Consider the following 12,145-nt stretch of genomic DNA (forward strand, 5'->3'; position numbering starts at 1 on the left):
ATCCCTCCTCTTGACTGTGGGCTGGCTCAGCTGAGGCTGTCACCCATGAGACCACCAGGCTGGAGAAATGACCTGTAAGTGTTCCAGGTGACAACCCCAGCTGATCTTAGCCTGGTAGCTTCCATCCAAGTCTCTCGGAACACTCACTCTGGGACAAGTCAGCTGGGAGTACCAGACGTCTGAATGAAGCCTTTTAGACCCTCCAGACTGACCATCTCATCAGCTAAGGACTGTTAAGAGATTTTAATCAACATCATGGGAAACACTGAAAGGATTGTCTAACTGAGCCCCATCCAAAAATTCCCGATCTACACAATTGTGATATATAACAAAACAGAGGTTGCTTTTGTTGTTTGTTACACAGCAGTAGATCACTGAGGCAGACCACTCATGAGCAGGATAAGAGCAAAAGGCATTTGTGGACTGGAGTGAATGGAGACATGGTTCGTGTTGAAGTTGGAGGGGCACAGGGGATTTGTAGGGGAGACAGAGTGGAATGTTTCTGATCTTGAGGGGAGGAAGGCAGGGTAAGGGAGAGGGCTCTGAATCAAGAGAAAATGAGTCCTGAAGTTGATGAAAAGGGTTGCGGGGGCACAGTTTGTGGAGCAGCCCACAATGCTTGTGGGCCAAAGAGCCTCCTTGAACCAGGGGTAAAGGGGCAGAGAGTTTAGGGGAAGAAAGCAGAAAGAAGGTGGAGAGGAGTGCCAGCTTCTTGAGCCCTTGTGTGGCTCTAGGCATCCAGTCTGCTGTGTCCCCTGCCTGAGTCAGCAAGGGAGGAGAAGGACCACCCTCATTTGCCAGGGAAACCCTCCCAGAGCAATGAGCCCCACACAGTGGGTCCCCCAGCTCTCCTCAGAGCCCTGCCACCCTTCCAAGCTCTCTGAGGAGGAAAGAAGGGGATGCAAGTTTCCTGATTCCAGGAGAACCAATGCAGGGTGAACAAGAAACTGCCCAGGGCCACACACTCAGTCCACTGGTGGAGTTGGATGCAAAGCCTTTTGGATACCCAGCCCTATTCTTTCTCCCAGGTTACACCTAAGTAATCACCTCGAAGGAAGTGAGGGGTAGAAAGGAGAGGTGAGTGGAGATGAGGAGGTTCACATCCCAGCTCAAAGATGGTTTCCAGGAAGGACCATGATTATTCACAACTCAGGGAGGGAGTTTACTGTGCTGGCATGCATGTGCACGCACTCGGACACACACGCGCGCGCACACATGTATCGGACTGCAAGGAACTATGAATCACATACCACATTCTGCTCAGGGGAATGCAGACTCCGAAAAACTTTCCAAAAACACAGGAGCACCAGACAGTCAGACTCCAAACCAGCTCCGTGCCTCCCTTCATCATGAACACTGATGCTCAGAGCCCAGGAAGGACGCAGTGCCCAGACGGCTTCCTGGCAGTGCAGACCCACCCCCAGTATCCACCTCATGCCTGGACCACTGGTGAGCAGGGCTGTTGCTGGTCCCTCTGTGGATGCGATGAGGAAAGTGAGGGTCCGTGGAGCTGTTCTTCAGCTGCCCTGCAGCCACAGAGCACATGAACCACAGGCACACCCATGCCCACCCACCAGTGCACGAGCCTGCTGTCGTTCTGAGATTTGTGGGGCTTTTCACTGGCCTGTGAACCCAAGTGACTCAGAGCTATGAGGTTTGCAGATCTCCCTCCCTGTAGCTCAAATGGCATTGCTGAGTAATCACAGAGAGGTTACAAGGATCAGAGCCACCAGTCTCCCCACCCTCGAGCTGCTCTCTGGAGGATGGCAGAGTCCGTTTTCCCCAAAGGTCAGCTTTCTTCACCGTCTGCTCTCTGCCCAGGCCCCAGAGCAATGCCTCGGTCCCACCTCAGCCCTGCACCCCATCCCAGTCGTGGTCTCCATCTTGGCAAGCCCGTTCGCCCCCACCCGTTAGAATTCTGGGAAAGGCAAAGAGAGGAATGGAACAATGGCCTAAAATTAGAACCCACAACAGAAGCGTGGAACTCTGAGTCATGCATTGTTCTGTTTCTGCTGCTCTGAGTGCTGCCGGTAACCACGGTGGTTCTGGCCCGGATGGAGTGCTGACAGCAGGATTAGAGGAGCCAGGCCTCAGGGGAGCGGGGTTGTGGGGAGCCTGGTCTACTGGGTGTCAGAAACTTGGTTGGAGGACAGAAGGCCAGCATCCCCTCAGGCCCAAGGGGTTTGGAGACCACCCTGCACCTACCTGGCTGCAGCCTTCCTCCAGCAGTGCGCAGGGTGCAGTGGGGCTGTGCGATCATACCTGTTCACAGAAAGTAAGAGTTGGCTTGAAGGAGGAATCAGCCACCATCAGGAGCCACTCCAGAATCACTGGGGGCTGGTCCCTCCCTCCTGAGATCCCACACGTGTCACCTTCTCAGAAAAAACTGATTCATGTGTGTGTTCTCCAGTTTGCACCCCCAGGATGAGGACTGTGGCCTTTACCCTTTGGGTTGGGGATGTCAAAGGGTGGTGGCTCCCCGCATGGATCCTGGCCTGGAAGATCTCTTGTCTATCTTCTCCCTTCCCTTAAAGGAAATGTGTTTTGAGGGTCCCTCCTATTGAAGGCCTCCCTCAGTCACTGCTGACTGAGGTGTTCCCACCTGCAGGCAGACCCAATCCCTAGAAGCTCAGGTCTCCTGTGGGACATGATTTTCCCTGAGTTCTTGAGTTTGAGATTTTCCTTGAGTTTGTGCTGGGCTTTCAGGGCTAGAACCAAGAGAAACAGCCCCTCACCAGCCTTCAGTCTCCATCAATGTCCACAGGGCTCTTCAAAGGTCTGCAAGAACCAGAAACACCACCTGGGCAGCTGGCTTAAGAGGTGACTCCAGAGGGTCTGAGTGTATGGGGCCCAGGGACCCTGCAGTCTGCCTTGGTACCATGTCTTCCAGGAGAGTCCCATGTGGGGGCTGGGGTGGGGTGTGAGAGAAGCCTGCACTTTGAGAACAATGAGCTGAGGCCTGGACATAAGACAGCCAGATTTGGGAGCAGTGACTGTACCAGCCTGCTGCCCCTTGAGAGGGTTCGGGGTGTTTGACGGTCCAGAGGAGGATGCATGGTGGACAGCATATGGGGGAGCAGGAATCTTAAGTGAAAATTAGAAAGACTGTTAAGAGTCTTGAACACTAGTTAAGGACCCCGATTTTCTTCTCTTGAAGATGGAGACCCACATAGGGACAAGAACGCAATCAGAGCTATATGGGGCAGGGAGCCAGCGGAGTGGAGAACTGACCTGGGAGGGACGCCTTAGTGGGGGAACGTGCGCACTAACCTTGGTCCCTCAAGGGGCAAGGACCACATCATCTCCCTTTCTAGCTGGCTGGCCCTGGAAGAGGAGCTGCTGGAAGAATTTCCCACAGTCGGAGAGTTCCCGGCACGTGGCTGGACTGTGGGAGGAGATGCACCAGCCACCGGCATCCAGGCTTGGAGGACAGTCAGGTCTGGGCACTGAGGGGAGAGGAGTTTTCTATTTAGATAGAAAACCCAGAGGTTCAGTTCCAGTTCAGACTGGCTCATTGGTTTGTTCTCTTTTTAAGATGCCGTCTTTGTTTATAGAGAGGTTTTGGATTTGTTTCCATTTAGGATCCAGCAGATGAGTGTAGGGAATTCCAGGCTCCGCTTCACAGATCAGCTCTTCTTGGACACACGCACAGTCCTCCTCAGACAGAGCTGTCTCCTGTCTGTCTGCTCCCCAGGATGGGGGTGCCCTGAACATGCAGAGGACAGGGCTGTCCCAACAAGGGTACCAGGGGACAGAATGCCATAGCACCCAGCTTGTGGATCATCTCACTTAAATCCTTACATTAACATTGTAGATTGGGTACAATTATTAACCCCATTTTACAAACAGAAGCTGAAGCTCAGAGAGGTTTAAATTGTTCCATTGGCACCTGCACAGCTAGGATTTAAACTCAGGAACCCAAGTGGTCTGGCTCCAGAGCCCATCCTGGACCAGGATTTATTCTGCACTAGGTACTGCTGCCCACAGACGAAAGTGGCCCCAAAGACCTTGTTCTCCCTTGTTAAGCAGATGTGGGCTGAGAGGCAGGAAGGGCTGACAGCCCCAGAGCTGGGAGATATGTCGTGCCCCACCCAGCAGGGCTGACCCCGCGATGACTTCCTCCAGACAGGTGCCTGGTGGGGCTGGAGCATCAAGGGCTCCCCCAAGCAAGGACAGCTGCAGAGGCATGTAACTCAGCCAAGTCCCAGGCTCCAAAGGCAGAAGGTGGGACTCAGGGCCTCCAGAGCCCTGGAAGTACAGCTCACCTCCCTTCAGTCTCCCTGATATCTCCTCATGAGAACTCTGCCCTGGAGTCTCAGTAAACCCCTGTGAGGTTGCCCAGACAGCCATCATCCAAGTCCACCTCCCTCCCGGAACATGTCTTGGGTAGAAAGCAAGATCCAGTCTCGGGAGAGAAAGCCATCTTCACAGACAGACATCTATCTGCTTCAGAAATGTCGAGGAAAGAGCGAGGATCCCTGTGAGTAATGACATGAAGCAGTCAGGCCACATACTGCTGTGTAAGGCCACTGGACAAGCTGAAGCTGTGAGGAGCCCACCAGCTCCCCATCGACCTGGGATGGCTGCCTGGAGGAAGTTGCCGTTTGCCCAGGCTCCATTCCCAGCACCACTGTGGGTCTGCTGGTTCCCTCACGCCCTTGCAGCCCTCACAGACAGGGGCAGGAGGAGGAGAGGGGAGAGAGTGCACAGTGGGGGAGAAGGTGAGAAGAAGGTTCGTCTCGAGGAACCACCCCAACTTCCAAACCTTCAATTCTGTGTAACTTCACGCCACCTAGCATAGCTCCCTGTCTGTGTCAGCAGCTTGCAGCCTAGAGCTCCAGTCCTCCTCCTATAGGAGAATTTTCAAGGGCCTGCTGGACCCCCAGTGCTACCTGACAACTCCAAAGGGACACCCCACTCAACTGTTCCAAACAAAATTCCTCTTCCTCCAGAGACCCCCCTCCTTGCCTGTCACTCCCTACAACTTCACCAGGCAGTCAGGAAGTTTCTTTACTCCTTCCTCTCCCTTACTTCCCACACCCAGTAGGGGACTAAGGCTAATCATCCGCCCCTCAAAGATCTCTCTCATCCATCTTCTCTTAGCATGCTAGGGCCAGTGTCCTGCCTCACCTGACCCTCTCCTCCCTGGACCACAGCTGTAGCCTCCCCCATCAGTCAGCATGCCTCTGCTTGTCAAGTACAAAACTCCTAGCTATCAGAACCTTAATCAAGTGAAATGTTGAATACTGGTTCTTTCACTATTAGTTGTTGCATTCTCTGTGGCCAAGTCACATTGGTCTTCTGTATCCAATACCTCATCTGTAAGGTATAGATAATAACCTTCATGTGCTAAATGTATAGATGATAATTTACATATATATATCACCAAATATAGCAAGAGAGTTCCAGAAAAACAGTTATTTCTGCTTTATTGACTATGCCAAAGTCTTTGACTGTGTGGATCACAATAAACTGTGGAAAATTCTGAAAGAGATGGGAATACCAGACCACCTGACCTGCCTATTGAGAAACCTATATGCAGGTCAGGAAGCAACAGTTAGAACTGGACATGGAACAACATACTGGTTCCAAATAGGAAAAGGAGTACGTCAAGGCTGTATATTGTCACCCTGCTTATTTAACTTATATGCAATATACATCATGAGAAACGCTGTGCTGGAGGAAGCACAAGCTGGAATCAAGATTGCCGGGAGAAATATTAATAACCTCAGATATTAAGATGACATTACCCTAACACCAGAAAGTGAAGGGGAACTAAAGAGCCTCTTGATGAAAGTGAAAGAGGAGAGTGAAAAAGTTGGTTTAAACTCAACATTCAGAAAGCTAAGATCATGGCATCTGGTCCCATCACCTCATGGGAAATAGATGGGGAAACAGTGGCTGACTTTATTTGGGGGGGGCTCCAAAATCACTGCAGATGGTGATTGCAGCCATGAAATTAAAAGATGCTTACTCCTTGGAAGGAAAGTTATGACCAACCTAGATAGCATATTAAAAAGCAGAGACATTACTTTGCCAACAAAAGTCCGTCTAGTCAAGGCTATGGTTTTTCCTGTGGTCCTGTATGGATGTGAGAGTTGGACTGTGAAGAAAGCTGAGTGCTGAAAAATTGATGCTTTTGAACTGTGGTGTTGGAGAAGACTCTTGAGAGTCCCTTGGACTGCAAGGAGATCCAACCAGTCCATCCTAAAGGAGATCAGTCCTGGGTGTTCATTGAAAGGACTGATGCTGAAGCTGAAATGCCAATACTTTGGCCACCTCATGTGAAGACTGACTTATTGCAAAAGACGGTGATGCTGGGAGGGATTGGGGGCAGGAGGAGAAGGGGATGACAGAGGATGAGATGGCTGGATGGCATCACCGACTTGATGGACATGAATTTGAATAAACTCCAGGAGTTGGTGATGGACAGGGAGGCCTGGCATGCTGGGATTCATGGGGTTGCAAAGAGTTGGGTACGACTGAGTGACTGAACTGAACTGAACTGAACTGAGGGAGTGGTTTCTGCCTGCAAGAGAAGGAAGACTGCCATGCTGGCTAAATGGATCACTGCCATTAAACTGTGTCCTCTCTGAACCATCCTCCATCCTGCCACCAGTTCTCTTTAATCTCACATTTGGTTGTCTTGTCCCTGCTCAAAAACTCTTAATAATTAACCTCAAGATAAAGACCACAGTCCTTGGCACACCATATGTAATGTCATTCACTGTGGGATCATAAATTCTCTTCCTCCATTCCCAAAACTCCAGCCAGTTTAAACTTCTCACCATTCAACTGGGATGACCTTCCCCTGCCCCCCACCTCCTCCTAAATCTGCTTGACTAAACGAAACTCCTACTCATTCCTCCAGACACAAACTTCTCTGTAAAACTTCTTTGACCTCTTTGTTCTCCTGTGAGACCAAATACCTATCATGGTGCCAGATCAGAGGTGTTTACTCAGTGTTTGATGAAGGAAGAAAGGAAGGAGAGAAGGAAGGAAGGGATGAAGAAAGGAAGGGAAGGAAGAAGGTTTAGAAGGTAAGGCTTCAGAAGGAAAGAAGGAAGGAAGGATTAGGAAGGAAAGATTAGGATGATGACCTGGGCAACATCAGCCCCTTTATCCCTCTGACGGAAAGCTCCACTCACTACTAGAATAGCTCATAGGGCCTCATGACATTTTGTACCAGGTGAAGGTTGAACTAGAGACCATACTCTCACTATTATAGGATTCAAACATTTTGGTCTACCTTTGGAGCAACTCCCTCACTCTGTGGGCTATTTTTCCCACAGCCAATGAGACACGCCAAGTATTTTTAAAGAGCTATTCTGCTACCATGTGGGTGGGGGGAGAAGTTCCTATTTGTCCTTTGAGTGTCATCGCATTACATTTGGCCCATCTCTCCAGCCTGACGTGAAGCCTCTTTGACCTTCGACCCTGATACCCATTCTCTGTCCTACTCAGTCCTGGATCACACCTTCATTCGATAAGCATGTCATCTGCGTCTCATCTCTTTAGCTACTAGAATCAATAACAAGCCAGGACATTCTGCTGAAAACTCCCTCCATCTGACCATAATCATTTCCTCAATTACCCTCTGGGTGTGGCCATTCACTCCTGGAGAGGCTGGGTGAGAATAAAGCTTGGCTCATTGTAACCCGGGGAGATGGAAAAGTGAGGAAACCTGCCCCAATGGGGTCTCAGTCATGTCTGGCTCCCAGGTGGAGGAACGGACTGCTATCTGGTACTCAGGAAGGCTCAATATTGCTGCAGAAGGTATCTTCCCCACCTCAGAAGTAAGCACGTCTCCTGCACCTCCTTTGCCTTTGTTTCTCCTTTTCACCGCCTGACTTATATGAGTTATCTCACTTTCAAAATTCCCAAGAGAGATCTGATTGAGCCTGCTGGTCATTGTCTAATATGTAACTGTCCTGTAAGCAAAATCTTAACCACCAGGCTAGTTCATGGGATGCTAGTCTCCCCATGCCCAGCCAATAAATGGCTTCCTTGGACTCAAGTCCTAATTCCTGGGCCAATTCACATGGTCAGGGAGGACCAAGGTCCCAGACTATAACAGCCAGTATTCACTTGCAAGCAGCTGCCCAAGGCCACTCTCCTCATAAGGAGGCAGTGGGAATGGCAGGCGCTTGGAATCCCACAGACTGGTGCTTCTGGCTCCAACCTGTGAGAACAGGAGCAGGCTGTAGAAACGCTGGGATCAGAAACCAGACGTGACTCTGGAACAGCCGTTTGCTTGGGACACACCAGCTGTCGTGGGGGCAGAAAGTGCGCTTGAGCCAGTGGAAAGAGAGTGGACTGGCAGTAGATACTGCCAAGGCTGGGCCAGCCTTGGAGAGGCCTGGCAAGCAGAGGGGCCCCAAGAGAGGACCAAGCCACAGTCGTTGTTGGCAGTCCTGGTGGACTGACTGTGTACATTTCTCTGGAAAGAGGGGATGCAGCTGACTGGTAAGGACCACACAGAGACCCAACATGTGGATGGACCAGAGTTCCTGAAAGGTCTCAGGGACAAGAGAGACCTTATATTAGATTGAGTTTAAGGACGTCCCTAATCTCTGAATCTTGAGTCTTTCGATCAGAACAAGTTGAAAACAAGAGGTAATGGGGCTGACTTAACCAAATCGATACTGAGCTCCTTACATTTCCCAGGGAATTACTCCTAACTAAATATAAATATAGCTGGACATCCATCTACCTGGCCTCAGCTGTAAGAGAAGGAAAGAGGTGGGTCAGAGAAGGGCTAGGTCATCCCAGCCTCTGGGCCACCATTTGACCCAACAGGGGTGACCTGAAAAACTCCAGGTAAAATGGATGTGCCTGCCCCTTCCTTTTAATTCATAATCCTTCAAAAAATGAACATGAAGGAATTTCACGGATGTTTTTGAGCAGCGCCAAAGCAGTTCCTGGCACTGTCCACTTTCTTTTTTCACCCATCCACAATACTTTCTGCCATATGCCATCTTCTCTCCAGTTTTTAAGTTCAGGATGGCATTGGGCCAGGCTTCCTGATCCCGTCTCAGCTTCTATGATGACTTAGAGTTGTGCAATCCCACGGCTGTCTCTGGGTCTGCCATCCTGACTGCCACTTACAGGATATCAGCACATTGATTGATTACCCTGGGGTGATGTTTGGGTATCATCTGAGTCATCAGTTCCAAAAGGCAGTGATGGAACTGAACATTTGCATTTGTTCTGGATGGTTCACCTAAGAGGAGAGAAGAGTCAGTCCAGAGGCAGCAGGAGAAGGCCTGCTTACACCAGAGGGCGGTTAGCATAGGAGCCAACTTCTCACTCATATTATAAGATCAAGTCCAAACTCCTCCGCCTCATGTGAGGAAATGACTGTGTACTATAGGCTTTCAGTGTATTGACAATGCACATTTTGAAACATGGATGTAAAGCAAATGCAATAAATTTCCGGAAAATGATCTCACTCGGAAGGTGGGAAGCCTTGGGCACTGGAGAAGGATAGTGACTTCTGCTGGCAAGAGCTTGCTCATCCCTCGACCTCAGTTATCTCTTCTTCAAATGTGTGAGAAATTAGAGGAGTTCCTGAGCTGGCAAGAGGAGGCTTCAATCTCCTAGAGGGGTCATGAACTTGGAACAGGGCACCTCATTTTCTCCTCCCCTCCACTAACTCTTTCCCTCAGCATGAAAGTTCTGACAATCTAAATAAATGAAAATAACAGAAACAATTACATAAATTATAAAATAATTCAACATATACTAAATCTATAAGTATGTAATACATCCATAAATTATTCTTAATATAAATGATATAAATTAAAATTGGAGTTTTAAGTAACACATATTACTTTCTTTTTTCTTTACTGACAAAGCAAGAGACTTTATTGGAAAGGGGAGCTCAAGTGGAGAGCAACAGGATAGGGGAACCCAAGAGAACTACTCTCAGTACTGCTTTTATATTAATAATAAGAAAATATTAGATTACATAACAAAAGCTAAAATTATTGGCTTACAAGCATTGATTTTCTTAAAGTCTGTATTAGTGTTCACTTTTTTCCTTCAAAAGAAGTCATTTATTAATGCAATTTATCTCACTGTAAACGTTCTTAAAATTATTTGGTTTTTAGCTTTAATGAAAGCAGCTTTCAGGTTTTTCTGAATTCTGTCTATCTGGCTTTCCCTTCCTCCTGCCATCATCTCCTTTTGCTCTCTTCCCAGTCAAGCTTCTCCTTAGAAGGGTTTGGATTCACCCTATCTCCTCACCTCTCATCCTTTCCCTAGTGCTTTGCAACCTGACTTCCACCTCTATTGCTTCAAGAAAACTGGTTTCCAAGGTCGCCAGCAGCCTCCCAGTGCTAAATTCCACAGCTGCTTTCAAGCCTTATTGTACATGATTTCCTGGTAGTGTCTGATTCTTGGCTACTACCTGCTTCTCCTGAGCGTCTATCCCTCTCTGACTCTCCTCCTGGCCCTCATGCAGGCTCTCTAGCTCGGCCTTAGAAGTTCACCTTCCCCAACTTTCTCTCCTGAGTTGCTTTCTTTTCCCTTTACATGCAATTCCCCTCCCACCAAATCAGTTCCATTGATTAGATGATGACCCTCCTGAGCTCCAGACCCAAATCCTAAAAGGCCCTCAAACTCAACAGATTCAAAACCCAACCTACCATATCTCCTCCCCATGTCAACACGCCAGTGCCTCCTCTGTACTCCATCTCGGTTGGTTCCATCACCCAACCAGCAGTTTTGGTTAGAAGTGGGGGAGATATTCTTGACTCTTCTCTTACATCCTTCATTCAACCCATCTCCAAATCCTATAACTGCCTCCACCTAGTAGCTCTCAAACCCATGTCCTCCTCTCCACCTCCTTCTTGATTCCATGTGTCATTTGGCCCCATCCAGGATGCTGCTGTAGTCTCCTAACTGGGGACCATCCTGCCCACCTTATGCCCTCAACCTAATTCTTCCTCGACACAAGGTATGATGTTTACAAAAGGCAAACTGATGATGCCATTCCCCTTTTTAAAATTTTTATTTATTTATTATTATTCTAGTGGAGGTGATGGAATTCCAGTTGAGCTATTTCAAATCCTGGAAGATGATGCTGTGAAAGTGCTGCACTCCTATGCTAGCAAATTTGGAAAACTCAGCAGTGACCACAGGACTGGAAAAGGTCAGTTTTCATTCCAATCCCAAGGAAAGGCAATGCCAAAGAATGCTCAAACTGCGACACAATTGCACTCATCTCACACACCAGTAAAGTAATGCTCAAAATTCTCCAAAGCAGGCTTCAGCAATACATGAACTGTGAACTTCCAGATATTCAGTTGGTTTTAGAAAAGGCAGAGGAACCAGAGATCAAATTACCAATATCCAACGGTTCATCGAAAAAGCAAGAGAGTTCCAGGAAAACATCTATTTCTGCTTTATTGACTATGCCAAAGCTTTTGACTGTGTGGATCACAATAAACTGTGGAAAATTCTGAAAAAGATGGGAATACCAGACCACCTGACCTGCCTCTTGAGAAACCTATATGCAGGTCAGGAAGCAACAGTTAGAACTGGACATGGAACAAAAGACTGGTTCCAAACAGGAAAAGGAGTGTGTCAAGGCTGTATACTGTCACACTGCTTATTTCACTTATATGCAGTGTACATCATGAGAAATGCTGAGCTGGAGGAAGCACAAGCTGGAATCAAGATTGCTGGGAGAAATATCAATAACCTCAGATATGCAGATGACACCACGCTTATGGCAGAAAGTGAAGAGGAACTAGAGAGCCTCTTGATGAAAGTGAAAGAGAGGAGTGAAAAAGTTGGCTTAAAGCTCAACATTCAGAAAACTAAGATCATGGCATCCGGTCCCATCACTTCATGGGAAATAGATGGGGAAACAGTGGAAACAGTGGCTGACTTTATTTGGGGGGTGCTCCAAAATCACTGCAGATGGTGATTGCAGCTGTGAAATTAAAAGATACTTACTCCTTGGAAGAAAATTTATGACCGACCTAGACAGCATATTAAAAAGCAGAGACATTACTTCATCAACAATGGTCCATCTGGTCAAGACTTTGGTTTTTCCAGTGGTCATGTATGGATGTGAGAATTGTATTATAAAGAAAGCTGAGCGCTGAAGAATTGATACTTTTGAACTGTAGTGTTG

Source organism: Muntiacus reevesi, chromosome 3 (genome assembly GCF_963930625.1).
Source record: "Muntiacus reevesi chromosome 3, mMunRee1.1, whole genome shotgun sequence".
In the NCBI taxonomy this organism is placed as follows: Eukaryota; Metazoa; Chordata; class Mammalia; order Artiodactyla; family Cervidae; genus Muntiacus; species Muntiacus reevesi.